At 35.6% G+C, this 18979-nt stretch overlaps 1 protein-coding gene and 1 long non-coding RNA gene across 29 annotated transcripts in view; one reads left to right on the top strand and one right to left on the bottom strand.

Moving 5' to 3' along the window:
* Nucleotides 1-6367, bottom strand: part of LOC109026991 (uncharacterized) — a 59652-nt gene extending 53285 nt beyond the window's left edge. The window contains exon 1 of one of the 2 annotated variants that reach the window (XR_008680010.2): nucleotides 6246-6367. This is a non-coding gene — a long non-coding RNA (uncharacterized lncRNA). Of the gene's footprint in view, nucleotides 1-257; nucleotides 354-6245 lie in introns of those variants that run through there. The other variant, XR_008680009.2, reaches the window with a different exon arrangement.
* The window catches only part of MEF2C (myocyte enhancer factor 2C), a 170523-nt gene continuing 151812 nt past the window's right edge, over nucleotides 269-18979 (top strand). For 8 of the 27 annotated variants that reach the window (XM_019027818.4, XM_019027816.4, XM_019027817.4 and 5 more), the window contains exon 1: nucleotides 6451-6776. The gene's annotated coding sequence lies outside the window, so the exon portion shown is untranslated. Of the gene's footprint in view, nucleotides 693-2139; nucleotides 2237-5062; nucleotides 5242-5297; nucleotides 5403-6450; nucleotides 6777-6801; nucleotides 8811-18979 lie in introns of those variants that run through there. The other 19 variants (XM_031010715.3, XM_019027813.4, XM_019027812.4 and 16 more) reach the window with 14 other exon arrangements.

Below are 18979 nucleotides of genomic sequence, written 5' to 3'. Positions count from 1 at the left end.
CAGCCGTTGCGCCCTCCTCCATTCCCCAGAGCCCATCACGCACCCTCTTTACCAACAAACCACCGGACGCTTTTCCCCCAGCCGTGACTTCCACAACCCCCAACTAAATACAAGTCGGCACACCCCCTTTCTTCCCCGCGCCAAACCAGCGTGGCCGCCCACTCGTCGCACCCAGGTCGAGCAGGTCCAGCAGGTCCCCAGGAGGGCCCAGAGCCTGCCTCCTGCTCGCCCGTGGCGCACGCACGTGGCGCACTCACCCCCTACCAGCAGCCTCCGAGCTCTAGAAACACTCCAAGGAAGGAACCCCCGCCCCTTCAGCTCCGTCGGCCCGGGAGAAAAGTGGGGGGGGGGGGAGGGGGGGGGAAGCAGAGACGGGCAGAGAGAAGAGTATATAGGTGATGAGAGCAGTGTTGGAGGGGAGGATCGGCAATAATTGGATGGCGTTGCAGCTGTTGCGCCTCTGCTGAACGCCCAGCCAGAGCGGATTCACTTTTCACACAAATCAACCGGAGGGATTGTTGCTGCCTGCAATCAATAACTCAGCGGAGTGAGTTGCTCAAACTAGAGGCGTCCCTCGTCTGGGTCTTTGAGGGCCGTCCGGATTGAGTCCCAGCGCTCTGCTTTCCAAACAAAGAAGTGGGCACCAAAACGCAGGACGAGATTTTTAATCCCCACTTCCACCACGACCCCGGGTAAAGATTTTTTAAAATGAAAAAGCACACACATAGTAAGGTATCTAGAAGAAACAGTTAAAAGGGAAGTGTGAAAATCCATTCCTTGAATTGAAGGTTTCTGTGATATTTCAAGAAATGGGATAGAATCAATGTTCTGATGAACAACATTTAACAATTTTGTAAGTAAAGGTAAAGTCGCATTAAATTTATTCATGCATGTGGTTATTTTTGAATCAGCCACACACTTGCAAGCAAATTACTGATCAAGCCTTATTTGGACATACTGATTACAGGAAAAGGAAGAAATGTATCATAATTTGTAGTGTCGTTTAAAAAAAAAAAACCTTACCATACCTTTCAGATGTTATTTCATGAAGATTGCATTTCTATAAGGTGAATAGGCCCTGGGAGATGTGTATTATGATTCTCACTTAATAGACTGTAAAATGAAGCACAACTGGAAGAAAGAGAACTCACCAAATCACTTGATAGTGACTACAAGACCAAGTTTGGACTCACTCACTGTGGGCCTAAGCCTAAAAACCTAAACTCAACTAACACCCATAAAGTAAAACTGGCCAAAATTTTTCATTTCTCTTTGACTCTGAAGCAACTAAAAAATAAACCTCAGAGATGTCAACCCAAATATAGAGGCTTTATAAATGATTCTTCACTATGCAAAGTCCTCCTGCTATTACAAATGGGAAAAGAGATATTGACCATCCTGGTCTGATGTGTCTCAAGGCTGGTTCTCTTTCTGGGACTAGCCTCAGTCTGAAGCCAAGGAAAGGTTCATTTGTGTGCACAAAGTCATGGAAAGCTAGGCTAAAACAGAAATCAGAACACAGGAGCATTTGTCTGTGCTCAGTACAGTTAAACACTGCTTGGAAGAATAAGGTATTATTGGTAATAGAATTTATAAACCGTACTGAATACACATCACTAATCTCAAAGTATTTTAAATTGGCCTTTAGGCAATGCATAAAATAAGCCCTTTCAGTAACCTCAACTGCATCGCAAACATTTCCCGATTTGACAAATTGTGTTAGCTTCGGATATAATGGATTTGACCTTCTTCTGTAATTCTCTATCAGATATAAAACTGAAGGTACAGAAATACAGATAAACATAGAATCCTTAGATATGTGTAAACCTTGTCTTGAAATAACAAATCCTTTGTATATTGCAAATTGTCAATCACAGACATTCCACATGCTGTATATTCTTCTTGGGTTAATGCTGCACCTAGTGAATTTTTGAAATTTAGATATTTGGCACTATTTATATTAAAGATTATTATCACAATGCATGACAATTTCAGTTGTCTTATATTCAAAACACTTTGGTTTAAAATCAGAATATTGTTACTTCAGATTAGAAGTTTTAGAAATAAATCTATTTGAAAGTATTTTCATATCAGCATTAACAAAATACTATATACTGTTTTGCACTTCCACATTTGAAGGTGCCAAAGAAGAGTTGCAAACTGTGAAGTAACTTCTATGAAGAGATGAAGTAAAGAACGGAAGGCAAATGACTGTGGCAGTAAAGAAGTGTATGTGGTGAGTGCTCACATTTGTTTTTATCATTTACCACAGAGTTACCATAAAGGTAAAACTGCCAAACTCCTTTTAGGTATTTACAGAATAGACGTGTATAACAATAATAAAGAGTTAAATGACCACCATACACTTTATATTATAAGCAATGACATATCATTTTGCTTAAAGATCATGTCATCTTTCAGGGCCTACTTTTGCAAGTACTGTATCTTATAAAATTAATCTATTTCATGGGAAGTCCTGTGTATCATCAATACTATAATTAGACAAAGATTAAAATATGTAATGCTATTGGAATTTGTGTTTCACTGCTTTTTAGATTTTTCTAAACCACCATGTTCACTTATCATGTTTGTGTTAAAAGTATTCTGGCTGAGGAACAAATACTATACAGTTGAATAATCTTAAGGGGTACATTAATCTATAGCCTTTCTTCATCTCAGGGTGGGTTGCTGTGGCAACCGCCCCAGTTCACTTTAAAATAATTTTTAAAGCTCACTTCAAGAGCTACACCCAGCGTGGGCCAGGCTTAAAAGCAGGCAGACCCAGTGCACAGGGCTTTAGTGGACCGCTGCTTTAATGTAGGGAAGTAGTGAAGACAGGAGGTTGGAGTAACATGGTATGCAGCTCTGAACAGAAATTGCAATATTAGCTTTCCCTGGAGTTAAAATCCCGAGGAGCATGCTCTCTGTAACTTCTATGACACTTTAATTAAATATATTGCTAAACATAATTCTTTTGAGGGAAAAACAAGTGACTCTATATTTACATTAACAATAAAGCATTTACAACTTAATGTAGGAGAAATATTTGGTGATTAGAAAAAAAAAGCTGGTACAGTAGTACATGAATCCCAGACATAATTTTCTTTTAAAGGAATTGTCACCTATTATTTAACTGGATAGACCCTACCTTCCAATTGGTTTAAAGGGTAGAAACATTTTCTGTTTTCCAATGATAGAACTGGAATAGGTTACAGAACTCATTTAACACATAAGCGAACTGAAGCCTAGAAAGGACAAATCCCTTAGTAAGGCACAAATTTTGAACTAGATAGAGAATCCAGGTCTCCTGACACCTAGTACAAGCTCCTCCCTACATGAGAAAATAGTCTGATCCTAACCAAGTATCATTAGATGGCAAGGATCAGGATGATTTTAAAGAAAAAACAAAAACAAAAACAGAAACCAAAAGTCCAGAAGTATTTAAAGAATACAAAGCACACTCTGGATTAACTACTTTGTGGATTACTCATGAATAATTTTAAATCTCAGGTGATTTTCTATTGTATATTTCTTCATATCTCTTCTGCTTCAACTATAAAGGCTCATGGGAAGAAAACTAATGGTAATATTAACTTAGGTCACACATAATTAAGAAGCTAAATCTGCTGAGGGGAAAATCCTATATTTTAAAAGGCCAACTGTGATACATTCCAGATCCAAATTATTTTCAAATTATCCAGTGTGGGGTTATACTTATTTTTGAATGCTTGCAGTATCGTTGATAATTATGGGTTTATTATAATGGGTATTATTAAATAATTATTTAAAATATGAAAAGGTAAAATAAAATAATTTCTTTTTGAAAGAAAATCTAAAACTGAAGTGTACTGTGGTAAACAGAAATACCCTCTATAATTCATTAAAAACAGCAGGGCTGAAATTCATGTATTGGCTATGTGTTTGCTCATGTCAAATAGACTGTTGTAACTCACTGCATTAATTTTAGGCATTATGGCAATAAACTTAGATGGTCCTTCAAATGCTTTGCTTTTTCAGGACCTTTGTGAATCTTGAAGAAAATTAATTTTATTTTTACCACCATATATAGACATATCTTAGTATTCGAAATATCTTTGCCCTTTAAATTTTTGGATTTTCAGAGAAGTTGTACTTTGAATGGAAACCTGATACAGATGTTCTCTGCCATATTATTAAAATGAATTCATGGTAATGGCAAACTCAACATTTGAAAAACCGGCAAACAAAATACATTGTAAATACTAATCTGCAAGAAATACTACTATTTCAGATGGTTTTTGCTTTGTGACAGTTTGTGATGCATTCCTATAATAAAAGGGAGGGAATGGTCTTAGTTGTGCTGATAGTCACAATGATGAGCTGGAACTTGAAGATTGTTCAGATCTAGTTGTACTTGCCTATAAAATAAACCTTCCCCTTTCATGTGAAGCCTTGGGACCGTTGCCTAAATGTTGAGCCCACTCTTCTGAGAGAAGCTACTCACATCAAATACCTCCTACATTGAAGCAGGAGGCTTTTTGAACCATACTGTCCTCATATATTAAAATAGTCGTCTGGAGGCATATTGCTGAACTTAACAGGAAATACAACTAGTCATTGGGTTAAACGTAGTGCTAAAAGGAATTTTCTAAAGTGAGGAAATCTTTAGTTAGCTAGATATTTCAATATATTCCCATTGTCTAATCTCATACATTCCATGTTCTATGAATTTTCCCTTCTTGCTTTCACAATATTTTTTTAAAAAATAGTTTGGTTTAAACATTTTATGTTATCTATAATTCTACTGGCATGCAATCTTGTCTTTTCATGATTCTACACCAGTTGATGTATTTTATCTTTGGCTTTATTGGGCATGGTATATATTAACAGTTGGTTAGGGCGGGAGGTGCCCAATCTCTAGTAGCCTAAATATTAAAGCCTTTTTTTTTTGTAAGGAAAAGTGTTTATCATGCTTTAACCTTAACATAAGTATCCTCCCTTATCAGTCTCTATTTCTGCTTCCTGTGCAGCTGAAACTCTTCAGGATAAGTGAAGTCATCAGCTATCGGCTAGGGTAGCCTAATGCATTTGGGAAGTTGGTTTGGTTTACATGTTAATGACCTGGATGAAGTCCAGTAAGGTGTGGAAAAGATAGAGTGGGGGGAGGGGGGGGAACTCCGAGGAAGCTGCTTCCTCAGTAAATATTTCCAAACTGATTAGAAAGTTCATGGCCCCGCGATGAAGTCGAGATCTCAAATACTGGTAATTATTTTATTATTTCGTACATTACTAACATTAGAGAAACCTTTCGGCTCGCTTTCTAGCGCTCCAACCTCTCAGGGTGAAAACCGCGACTTCTGGGCGTGCAGGAAAAGCACGCTGGAATCGAGTGCTGCAGACATCCTGGACCGTGGTTTTTACGCGTGAGTAACCGAGGAGCGCACCGACCGGTGGAAGAGAGAAGTGGCTAACGCGTGTCCAAAAGGGGGAAAAGTCACAAGAGCAACTATTAGGGTCGCGCTCCTATTGGTCAGAGGAAAGATCCCGACTTTAGAAGGACTTTCCTGCTGGCTGGCTCGCAGCGTCCCCGGAGAGCAAGCGAGCGCGCCGCAGCGGGAGACTAGGTTCTCTCCGAGCGTCCTCCGCAGAGGCGCCGCGAGAGGAGCAGGGAGCCGCAGCTCGCCGTGTTGTCTTCATTTCGTGCAATAAAGAATTGTCATTAGGTTTGCGTATGGCATGTGCTATTACCCCACCGTAAAACTAAAATTAGCAAAATGTCAGGAATGGAAAGATTGATTCACCAAGATGCAATTATCATTTAAAAGTGCTTGATTGAGGTACTGATGTTCAGTGATTTATTCTGCATACCATATACATAATTAAAGTAGTGTAGTGGAGTAATTTATCAATCTAGTTGAGACTGGAGGGGTGAGGAGGGAGCTGCTGTATGTTTGTTTTATTAAAATGCTCCGAGGTCTAGTCCCGCCCCCCTTTTGCAAGAGTGAAACTGATGATTTCTCCAGCTCGCGAGGAAAGAGTCAACGGTTTGGGATTGTGGGGGAGAGAGAGACGGAGAGAAAAAGGCAGCGCGAAGCAAAGGCAAGGACAAAATTAAATAAAGGGGAAAAAAAAGGAGGCAAAAGACACTTCATCGGACGTGCTGCCTAGAACCCCAACCCTTCGTGCTCCGTCTTCCCTACCACCCCCGCCTCCCCTCCCAGTATCCTTCAATCCCCCCCGCCCCCACCACCCCCAGTCTTTTTTACGCGATGTTTCAAACGCTGTGAGCTGTTCTCCTTTTCCCATTCGTCTTCTGTCACTTCCTTCCTGGACGCAGTTTTCTGGACGAGTCTGGTTACTTTTAATCCGACCGGCCGCTGAGAGCCACTTTCTCCTCCTCCTCCTCCTCCTCCTTCTCTTCCTCCTCCTTCTTCCTCCTCCTCCTCCTCTTCGGAGCGGCCTCGGCGCGCGCGAATGCGCGGCCCCGCGCCCCCCCTCGCGCGCGCTCCTCTCGCGCGCGCACACACGCACACATCGTCTCCAGCTCTCTGCTCGCTCTGCTCGCAGTCACAGACACTTGAGCACACGCGTACACCCAGACATCTTCGGGCTGCTATTGGATTGACTTTGAAGGTTCTGTGTGGGTCGCCGTGGCTGCATGTTTGAATCAGGTGGAGAAGCACTTCAACGCTGGACGAAGTAAAGATTATTGTTGTTATTTTTTTTTTCTCTCTCTCTCTCTCTCTCTTAAGAAAGGAAAATATCCCAAGGACTAATCTGATCGGGTCTTCCTTCATGTAAGTACCCCTGATATTTCTCGAGGAAATAGAAAACCCGGGTATTGTCTCTAAAATCTGCATCAATATATTCCACGGCACTGTGTCTATCTATCCCTGTGCCTTTTTTGAAGGCTGAAGTTGAGGCTCGTTGTGCATTCTTTTTCGTTAGATTCCATGATTTCCTTGTTTGTTGCTAAAAGTAACTTTTTAGATAGTCGTATCCGTTTGCCATCAGCTATTGAAATCACTCCTGACTCGTTCTTGTCACACCAGTGTATTTAAAGTTTCATGAAGTTAGTTCACGTCATTAGCATGTTTGATATGGTGGAGCGTGTGGAGCCTGGTGGATTTTAATATTTCACAGCATATTCTGTGACCTTGAAGTAGATGCCTTAAGATTTAGCAGTTAGTTCACTGTGGAAAGATGCTCCCATGAGTTCCCCCAAAGACACTGATTTGCCCTGGGTTATGCTTCTGAGCCACTAATTCTTGGGATTAGTTTGAGCTAAAGCATGGCTGTCTGTCAGAGTATACCTTTGTGCATTTCCTTCCCTCACCAAAGTGCTGGCTTGACAGAGGGCTTCTTAATTGGTGTGGACAAAAAGTAATATCCCTGCCATGGTAGTCTACACATTTCACGATTCACGTTCGATTTCAGCATATGGATTGCTGTTCAGGTCAAGTCAAATACATAGCTGTTTAAAAGCAAGCAAGGTTAAGTCACTTAAATTGCCTTCTCTTTGGACTTGGAATGAAAGTTACCAAACTCGATGATAAAGTTTGTCACAAAGGAAGTATATATAGATGTGGCACATTGTTTATTTTATTATTAAATATTATGGAAGTATTTAAATTTAATGCTAATGTTACCTTCCTTCCCTGAACATGGCTATTGCTTTAAAGGAAATTTTATATCTGAATCACTTCTGACTATTCTAAGTCCAGTAGTTATCATTCTTTGGGGAAAGCCTTTTTTTGTCACATTTTAGGAATGCGTGTCTTTTGTATAAAATACTTTATATGTAAATGCTGACAGTAGAATAAGTAGAATTGGGCTCTCTGCCAGTTCCTTAACCGGTCCTCAGTGGAGAACTGCTTTGACACAAAGTGCGTTTTACTATTGTGAATCTGAAACTAACTCTAATAGTAACTGTCTTATGAAATGCTTGGGGACTGCATATAATTTCTAAGTGCTATAAAGGAAACTCCAGCCACCTCATTATACCAGTCCAAAAAAAAAAAAAAAGTGACCAGCCTACTTTCACTGGCACCTTGCAATGGAATTGTGGTTGCAGAGTAAAGATGTTTATGTGGAGTATAATAACTCCAATCCCTAGAGACTTGGTAGGACATGGAAATGTGACCACCTGTGAACCCCGTTTAACCTCGTATTGCATACCAATTTTAGCTTTAAATAGATCAACAATCTCTAATTTGAAACTAAAACATCTTATTTAATTTTAAAAAATAATGTCAGTTTTGGCTAGTCTTTAAAAACATTCAGCATGTACCAATATGGTATAAGCAGTATTTTTGTTTCTCCATCAATTTCAATTAAAGATAATGCAGTTAAAAAGCCATATTATTGTCTTCCAGTGTATGCATGAAATTAAGTTAAAAGAGGTAGTTCTAAAGCAAGACTCAGAACTTGATAGGTAAAATGAGATGTCCCTATCTAACATCCTATTTCAAGAGGAAAGAAATATTTTAAATCAAATATCTCATTCTATTTGTAGAAAAGTACATTTAGCTATGTATTCTGCTACTAACTCAATTCTAAAAGTTTTCATCAAAACAGTCTTTAAACATAACATTTGCTTAAAATTTGGTTCTCCCGTCAAGGAGACAGTAGGTGGCTGTTATCTTTACTTCAAATTTTACTAAATTTTATAAAAACCTACTATTTTTATTAATATAATTCACACAGCATTCGAATGTTTGACTTTTTTTCAGACTTCTTAGGAAAGGCAGCATTTTACTTCATTCATTAATTGCACCATTTACGTCCTGATTGCTGTGCATGTGGAATATATTGAAAGATAATATTAAAGTGTAAGTTTTATTAAATGTTAATTTGTTTTTTATTTCAATAACAAATGAGCAATTTATAATAAAAACAGTTTTCCACCTTTTCTGAGCTATTCATATTTTAAAAGTGTGCAATCACAGATATTAACTTTTCAAGAGAGAAGCACATTAATACTAGATAACTCCATGAAACTTAGATAACAAGAGGCACCTTGCCTCTTTTCTTCTTTGTAAACATGTTCATTTTGAAAAATTTGGGGGAAAAGATACCTGAAATTTTTTCCTTGGCCCTAACTTAACGGAATCAATAAATTCCATAACACTGCAAACGTATCTTTCTAATAAATACTTTATTGTATTTAAACTTCTTTTATAAAGAACAGCACTGAATAACTCATTAGCATATCTTAACATTATCTTTTAAAACTTTCTTCTGTTTATTGTAGTATATTTTGTGGTTTTATTTCTCAACTCTAAAGTGTGGTATAATTTGAGTCTATGAAATCTCAGAAAGTGACAAAAATTGGGAAATAGCTGTGCAGCAATACTTGTGCTACATAACAACAAAGACATAGTTATTAAACAGAGAATTCTGGCTTTGGGGACATGATTCGAAGCAACATAGAAGAATTTAATATGCAATTAATGGTCACAAGATGAACTGTTAAGAGATTATTAATAAAGTTACACTTCTTTTTCAAAAGCACATCCTCTGAGAAAATACCACACAAATTAATATCTAAAACTTATCAAAATACACGTATTCATTCTATACTAATGTGGTGATTGCCTAAACACGATGAAATGATTTAATCACTGTTGTTCCATCAGTATGCTGCATGTGGAAAGACAAGTAATTAAGATCCCCGTCCTTAGCACTGTACCTTAATCTTATAGGCGCGTGGACTGTCTTGCATTCAGTAAAGCTTGACTGTTCACCGAGATCTGTCACCTTTAGGAAATCAAACCAGATTACAGAGGTGATTCACAAAACCAGGAACAACAGAGTCTATGCACGTTACAAAAGGCAGATTATATAGTTCACGTGTTATTTTGATAGGTCAAAGATAAAAGCTGATTGTTGAGGAATGGCAAGACACTCAATTTCAAATGATTGCTTAGATAAGTATACTTTGACCCTGTTGCTTCATCATTATGATCCATTCAAACAATGGAAAATTCAGTTTTCAAATGACAGGCTTTCAGTAGTGAAGTAAGAGAAAACATGTCCTTTTTTATGTATGTCTTCATTGTGTAAATTTTAAGTTCCATCATTTCTTTATGAACAAACATTAAATTGTCTGCTTACATGAAGCAGGTATTGTAAGGCTTAAATGCATTAGACATTTTCAGAGGCGTTATAAAGAGCACGAAACAGAATTTGCCAGAAATAAAACATACACTCATGTTATTGAGTAATTCAGCAGAAAATGCATAATAGTCAATATCCATTGTTATTCTGTTACCAAATATATTCTACATAAAAATGTGTAATTACATAGTTATGAATCCATATATCTGAAACATATCTTCATAAAAGTTCATTGGTCAAATTTTATGTATATATATATAATATATATATTTCATGGATGTTATATAAAGATCATTCTTTACAACAGAATATGATGTTTTGAGAGTTTATTTCAGAGAATAAAGTTTTGGTTTACATAATAACATTTTGAAAATCTTAACTTCTTACACACCCAACTTTACAGTAATTTTTTGCTTCTTCTAAAATTGAAGTCCTTTTTTACCCAACTGATGCCTCCTAGTGTTTCACACAATAAAACACTAATGAGTCACCCATAAATGTAAACATTGCATTTTCATTGCCTACATCATCTGTGATACATAAAATTAATATTTATGTGTTTAATTTTCTGTGCACTATTATAATAAGATAGAAAATTTTAGTGAATGAGATGTTTCATCTGAGTGGATTTGTGGCACGCACTTGCAGGTTTTCTTTGACCATCACAATATCTTACTAAGTTTTAACAAGTTTATTACCTTCAGTTCCAGTTATATATTCACTCTTTATATTCACTCTTATTTCAAGTGAGAAACATAGGTAAATAACAAAGCTTTCCTTTTGTAGGCCTGGGAATTATATAGTTGGGTTCATTCTGAAATGCCTGATAAATTGCACAAGGACTATCCATTTCATTTAAACACTAAAATATCTTAAAAGAGATATAATTTTTTTGCCTGCTGTGTCTTTACACTTGAAAATTTCTTTGTAAAAGTGGAATAAAGAAAAAGACAATTTAGAAAAGATAAAATCAAAGATAAATGTAAAATTTTCTATAAATATGGAGTATATTACTTTATTAGAAAATAACAACAAAAGAAAAACTTGCCTTGGAAGGAAACATATTATTCTACATAAAGGGAAGTCGTGTTAGAACACAGTATCCAATGACCAGCAGCTTGCCTTAATGAGGTAGAAGTTAGTGGGTGCCAACTTTGGTGTGAGTTTTCTGCCATTAGGATGGTAAGCGTAGACCTGTGATATTTTTGCATGTTTGTGATTTCAAACAGCTCTCTGATTCTACTTCCTAAGTTTCTAAATGTTTTTTCTCTAATATACTTATGAAAGAAAGGGGTCATTCCTGTAATGGGTCTTAAATTGAAAGGAGGCCGTCAAAAACTTGTAACATTCATGGGCCTCTTCCTGAGGTGTCATACAACATACATGTACACAAAAACATTCATGAGTTTCTTCTACTAACACAAACATTCTGTAGCATCCAAGTGTAGACATTAGATTGAACTTCATTTCTGGTATCTGTATATGTGTCATTTAGTTCTCCTGACTCAAAATACACAGTGTATTAACAATATTTGACTATCACTTAAGATTTTCTAATTTAGTCAATAATACAGTGCTATTACAATTGTTGGACACGTTTCAAAGAATGTAAGGGGGTGTGTTCCTTTCGTTCAAGGAAGCAAACATGTAGAAAGGGGTGGACCTTTCCCACAAGAGCCACATTTCTTCCCTTGGAGAATTGAAGCAAATATGCAGTACGTAAGTGAATAGCAGCATGAGAAAGAAAATAATTTGCAATGATCTCCTATAGTTAGTGAGCAAAGAAAATTGTCAGTTTTTTTTAAAGTAGCTCTTATTGACAACCTATCTTACACTGAATACTGAAAAAAAGTCTATGAAAGTTTTATAATTTCAGTATGTTTTAACATTCATGCGTGAAATAACTGTAAAGTACACTGTAATAATTTTGGTCTTGCTCAAATCAAGAATTTTTTAGTAACCATGTTATTTTACAGACAATATTGAGGCATAACAAAATAAAGGGTGCTGGAAGCATTCATTCCTTACCCCTCTCTTTTAAGAATACGAAGATGGCATTGATGTTCTTTTGTTATTTTTGTCTGTGTAAGAAAAATAATTAAAGAATGTTCTATGACAAAGAATACCATTGTAAAAATAAGATTATAGAAAAGGTTATTTAATATACTATTATCTCACATCTCCTTGATACTATTTTAATGTTTACTGCAAAAAATCATATTCCTATTAAATATGGAAATTAGGTGATACATGTTATACAAATTCATGGTTTAGTTTTAGGTGATATGAGTAACATTTATTTGTCATCACCATAATTCATTTGCTGTACATTGTCATTTTATTGTACAAGTTAAATCTTGGTATATATTTTTAAAATACAGCCAATGTAAACAAAGTTCAAAGTACATGAAGAGAATCTTTTGAGGGCATTGAAAAGGAAATTGACGACATTACAAGCAATAAAAACAGTAAACCTATTACAGGCAGATTTCTTCAGGAATCATTACTCTTAAATAATGCAGACATTATAAAGACTTTATTAATTCTTAATGCTGTAAATTTGAAATGAATGGAGCAAGGTTGTTCCTCCTGCAAGTGGTTGGGATTCATGTAGCATGACAGTGCAAGTCCTCAAGCAGTTGATTTAAATTAAGTACCCAAAACTTGTTTTTAGAGGCTGGAGGAACTGACTGATCTTTGAATCAGTCCCTTTTGAGAACCTGCTTTTTCCAAATAGCATCATGAGCGTGGTGGTCTGGTTTTCCTCTTCTATCTTGTTGTCATAGATAAGATGCACATGAAGAATTCATATAAATTGCTCTCAGATACTATGGATTCCTAGCATATTGGATTAAAAAAGAGGTGGATATGGTCCTTTGATAGAATGTGAAGTGTTTTTTAAAAAATAGCCAAGAACTATGCCCGTCTTTTTTTCACACCTGTGATTCTTTCAGCAAGTTAGAAGGATAGCAAGAGAATGTGCATCCTTCCCCAAACCCCGAAGACAGGCAGCTTTGGCTTAAATATGCTTATTTATTTTCAGAATTAGAAAATAAATACATTAATGTAAATATGTTGAGACAGACAAAGAAATTTGTCTGCTACTTAATAAACACGCGATTTATACTTTTTGTCTTCTAATTAATTGTCGACCCTGAATAAGGTGGTACAACTAAGGCATATTATGGAAAACTGGCATTGTTGCTTAATGTAACATGAGGGATTGGAATTTCTTTAAAGTAATTTTAAGATATGATTATTTAGCAGAAATATTCACTGGAGTATTTTACTTTTAGAAATTATGGTCACACAAGGAAGCCTTTATAGGACCGACTACCTAATTGCAGTCAAAGATGTCTTGAATGAATGAACACACACACAGAGAAGAACACACATTTTAAGAATATAGTGGTCCTATATTTTTAAAAATTTTGCCACATTTTTTATATCTGAACAGAACGTATGTGTCTAAGCAGATGTTTTAAGTTATATCCTTCATGTAGGTGAGTCTGTAAATGTACCATTTAACTTAAATGGCTTTGTGGGAAGGTAGTTTGAGGAGTTTAAAAAGGAAAAAAAAAAAAACCTCCAGTTACTACAGTTTCAGCTCTTTCTTTTTAAAAAACAGTAATTACACTCAGGATAAAGAAAGAAAAATAAACTCTTTTAATTCTTTGTAACATCCACAGTTTTTCAGGTAGAGCTCTGGTATATTTTTATTCCTGAATATGCAGGGCAGGTACTGGCAGCAGAGCTACAAAATGAAAACTTCCTGGCTGCAGACCAGATACTGTGCACAGTGCCACATCATAAACTTCCCCTCTTCTGTCTCGGAGTGATTTCAGCCCTAACTAATGTCCTTTATTTCCCCCTACATAGGGTAAGGAACAGAGGGCCTTCTTCCTGGGAAATAGGGGAAATACCTTTGGGAAAGGAAAAGCATAATGTTTCCCTTCTTTAACTTGAAAATTCTGCCTCTTAAATTACTAAGACATTAACTGCAAAGTGGATTCAGTATGTTTCCTTTTTATTCCCATATAGCAGTTTAGAATACATAAAACAATAGGTGTGAGATAGAAAATGAGACCTCTTCCCCACCCCCTACCTCCAGCACACCCAGACCCAATCAGATATCTGTACTTTTTGTTTCGAAAAGAAAAATATAATGGGTTCTTTTCAATGAAGCTTGTGCATTATATTCCAGATATGTTAGATCATTTTGTGATGCAAATTAGCATTGAGGTTTTTTGTACTTATCTCGGGAAATAGCAACGTTCCACCACAATGTGTGGTGCTGCAAAAATTTGTATTGATAAACACCCACACTTTAAATGATTATTAGGTCAAAATAGAAAGTACAGGGGGAGAAAATGTGAGCTTTTAGTTTTCAGATTTGTTTTATGCTTTTCATTTGAAAGGTACAGTGTAAGTACTGTGTATAATACCATGCAAAATAAATTGACTTCTAAATATCTGCACTAATATTCCTTGTATCTGAAACTATAGTCTAAAAGCTTGTACTTCTCCTTAAAAAATAAAGTAAAAATTTGTTAAGAAGCAGGCTTTAATTACCCAGTTACATTTTCAACTGTTACCCATGTGATTTTTTAAAAATCCTATTAAAAAATAATTTCTAGCTGCCATGGCTCCTTTCAGTCAGTAGAATTCTCATTTGTATGAGGTGCAATCAGATTATTGCCAGCACACCTTTCTAAAACTAGCCTTCTTCTTTAGAAATGTATTAAATGGGAGCCTTCAGGAGAAAGTGTTACCACTTAATAAATATTTGTTCTAATTTTATTTTTAAACTAAATTATTGATTTAACAGTATATGAATAGTGTATAAATGTTAGTTTAGTCGTTAACCCACTACACTAATTATTAATTGCCTGTATGAAATTTACCAAATTAGACCAACAGTTAAGTGTAATTTAATTTTATTTCTCTTGAAACTTAAATAGATAAGAATGATAATTTTAATTATGTTTAAATATCAAGCATTTATTTTTCTGTGAATGCACATGTTCCCGATAAATTGTTAAGAAGTTGATACAACATAGATCTTAAAAAATGTATAAGGCAGCTTATAAGAATATGATAACAATGGCATATTCCTACACCTGGCACTTTTTCAAGGCCCATTAGCAAGGGAGGAAAAAAATGTTAAACTTTGTTTTGTAAATGCTAATATATATATAAGTCAATACTTTCTGACATTTATTTGTTAGAAAATTACACATATTTAAAAATTCAAATTAAAACTATGCTTCTATTTAGGCTATTGTAAGAGATTTCTTTATTTTCTTGGAAATTCTCTGGAACAGTAGGGTCATTTGAATCATACCCGTTGGTATTGTCAGATACATTGTAAAGTTTCAACTATTGAACATATGTATGGAATGGAAATTTTAAAATAGAAAATTAGCTATCTTGCCATTTAAGTATGATAAAACTATACCCGATTAAAACGTTGACTCTATTAGAGGTTCGCCTAGTAGGTAATTCTCTGGTCAAGAATTTGGGAAATTTTAAACTCTGTTAACCATTAAAACAATTACTTGTTTAAGGTACCGGATTTTCATCCATATTTGAGGAGCCTTATTAAGTTGTTGGGTGGTCTTTTAGTAAAGGTTTATGTGGTTTAAAAAGTAAATCTTTTCACCCTTCTATTACAGTTAACATTAATATCTTTAAAAGGTACTGTATAAATCCAGACCTAATTTATTCTGGATGATTTTTCTTAACTAAATGAAGTCTAACAAATTTGTCTGTTTTTAAGTGAATCTTTTTTTTTATTTCTAGTATTTATTGGAAGTCCACTTAGACTCTATATAGGTTAGAAGTTAAAGTAAATAATTTTGACTATTTTTTTCTTTCATTTCATGTTTGAATATTTCCCCCCTTACATAAACCAAAAAAAAAAAATCCGTGACGACGTTGATAGATTTGCAGAAGGCTGAGTAGGATACTCAGTACCCATTATTTGTTTCCCTATGACTCTTGGGTTGAAATGAATCGGCAATATCCCTTCCAAGACTGTTTGATCTTGCTTGGTTTAGAGTGAGCGCTATGTGATTTTTTCCCTCCGCTTCTCTCATTTTATAGCTTCAAAAAAATCAGAGAATTTTTGACTTCAGTGTTTTTTCCTTCCGTTTTCATTGTTTTTGGATTCTCTCCTGTCTGAGCTTCCTTCTTGCTTCAAAGTATTTGGTATCGTGAAAGCAAGTGCACTTTTAACTTGTTTTGACTACACATGGGCGACAGAATTGTTTTAGATGCTAACTTACCTCCTTACACTTGAGAAACTGATGTGGTTCATCACAGCCCAATGCCATGTCTTGAAACAACTGCGGACACTGATCTTGAAATAGCCAGGGCTATAGGATCATGTCTTTGTAAAGAACAACAGCAGCTTTAGAGTCACTGGATGGTATATTCGTTGCAAACATGAACAGCTTCATGAACTCCCAGGAAGTGGTACAGTTATTGGACAAGTTCAACCACATTATGCATTTTAGGTTGCTCTATGAAGTAAGTGTTAGACCAGAACTCCCAACGGTGTGAGTGTGTGTGTGTGTGTGTGTGTACGGTGTGGGGAGCATTGGTGTGGGAGAGCAGAGAGAGATAAAAAGCATGAAAGGATGAAGATACACTCTCGAGAGAGAAGATTGTTTAAACAAGCATAAAGAGTTTGGAGACCCCATTTCCACACTTAATATCATTTCTTTGATTCTACATATTATGCTATTAGACAAACATGTCCATAAACAATAAAGAATAATGATTAAGAACAATGACCAAAACTGGGTTCAAAAGCCAGCCTCCCATTTACTGATTAGTGGTTTTAGGCAGGTGTTTTAATGGCCAGAAAGCCCCAGTACCAGGATCTGTAAAATGGGAGTTATAAAATCACCCACCTCTTAAAGTCTTCTAAGGATTTACTAGGATAATACATATAAAACCTTAATGCAGATACATAGTAAATGATCAGTAAATATTAAATTATTATCATAGCATTGTACTATATTTTAGTCATTTTAAGTTTCTGCTAATGATCATTTAAAAATTTTTTGTGGGATGGCTATTAAAAATTATTTTTCAATAATACTTTCAGTCCATTAAATTTGGGTCACATTCAGAGCAAGTATCTAATTCTTACACAGTCGTGGGTCAATTCTAATGATTGCTAAGTTCAATATACTTCTTTCTCCAAGAAAATCAAAACCTTTCACAGATTTGATGTTATTAAATAAATATATTATTTTTAGAACCAGAAATGGAACCAAAGAAACAAAATAATACCATCCATGAATTTTAAAAGTCATTTACTCAAAGTTCTGAATTGCAGGTAGATTATTCCTTAGTCTTAATGAAAGTTCAGTTTGGAGAAAGTGTTTCATGTACAGTTATTAGATGATTTTATTGGTGAAACCAGCCTCGCCAAGAGTTCTATGTGTTTTTCTTAGTATTATCCACTTTTGTATACATTAATAACCTTTTTTTATTTTTCTTATTAGACAACTTTGATTATTTGTAGAGATGGAATTAATTTATGATGAATGTGTGTTCTTTTAGTCTTTATATTCCTTCACAAGAACTCTTGCATATAATAGGTACTCTATAGATATTTGTTGAATAAATGAATGAATTGTATTTTCCCATAAAGATGAAATGCATTTTTTATTTGAAAAGAAAATATAACCAGCAAATGGTACCCTTATTATCCTATTTCTCTCTAGATTTGAGGGCTTATTCATTATGACCACAGCTTATCAACTTTGAGATGATGAATAAGTGAACTTGTCTTAATTTGGGTATTTTCATTTATGTAAGAAAAAAACATAAAGTATAGAAAATGCAGAATTGTACCTGAGGATTATACCTTCTGATAATGCAGACAAATTTAGGTAAAATGTAGATTTTAAAATGTGAGTATTACTGGTGTCAGGGAACCCCTTTTGTTCAGCTTTTCTGTTCACATGGTTTCTCAAAAAAATTCATATTTTGGATGTCAGGTAATATTGATGAGACATGCCCAGTTTATACAACCTGGCTAGTTGCAACCACTTGAAATTGTTATCATGCTTTTGAAGAATGCCCCTTTAGTGTGCACCTTGCATTTCAGCTTCCTTTTCTAACTCTGTTTTAATGCCTGGATAAAGAGTGCTCAGCACAAGGAATACTTGCAGAGTGGACTTCCCTATGGTAAAACAGCATGGACAGCTCCCAACACTGCAATCAAGGATGCCTCCAAAAGCTTTAATTTAAAAATAATAATAATAATAATAAGTCTGCATGAAGATGATGGAGCCCTCTAAGGCACATGGGCTTAGAGAATTATTCCCATCTGCAACCCCCTCCCCCTACTTAGTAGCCCTTTCCAGGGTTATGATTACTGGAAAATGGCTGTTAATCACCAGAATTTTTTTTGACTGCAGCTGCTTCAGTCAGACTACTAATCTATTAACTTCATCTTCAGTTTAAAATTTGCATTGTATACTGTATAGAATAAATTTTCATTGTAATCAGAGCATCCGAGAAAACTTCTTGATATGATTTATAGAAGCACATTTGTTTTTATGTATGGACCTCTCTACCGCTATTGAGCCAACTGTTTAAACAATACTGTGGTTGATCAGCATAAAATAAAATATTGTAGCACTCTTGAGTGCAAGCAACATTTACAATAGTCACATTTGCAGAATATTTGAATTGTGGCATCTTTGGCACTTGTCAATACAATACCCACATAATTCAAAAACTTACCCCAGATATTTAAAATTTGACTTGAACCCGCAAGGGTTTTTATAAGTTTAGTGTTTTTGTACCAGGCTGTGGTAGAGTGGTTTGGCCTCTTTTTCTACCCTAATGCTTATTACAT

Source organism: Gorilla gorilla, chromosome 4 (assembly GCF_029281585.2).
Source record: "Gorilla gorilla gorilla isolate KB3781 chromosome 4, NHGRI_mGorGor1-v2.1_pri, whole genome shotgun sequence".
NCBI lineage: Eukaryota > Metazoa > Chordata > Mammalia > Primates > Hominidae > Gorilla > Gorilla gorilla.
The sequence above is the reverse complement of the archived record's forward strand: the minus strand, read 5'-3'. Positions and strand labels throughout refer to the sequence as shown.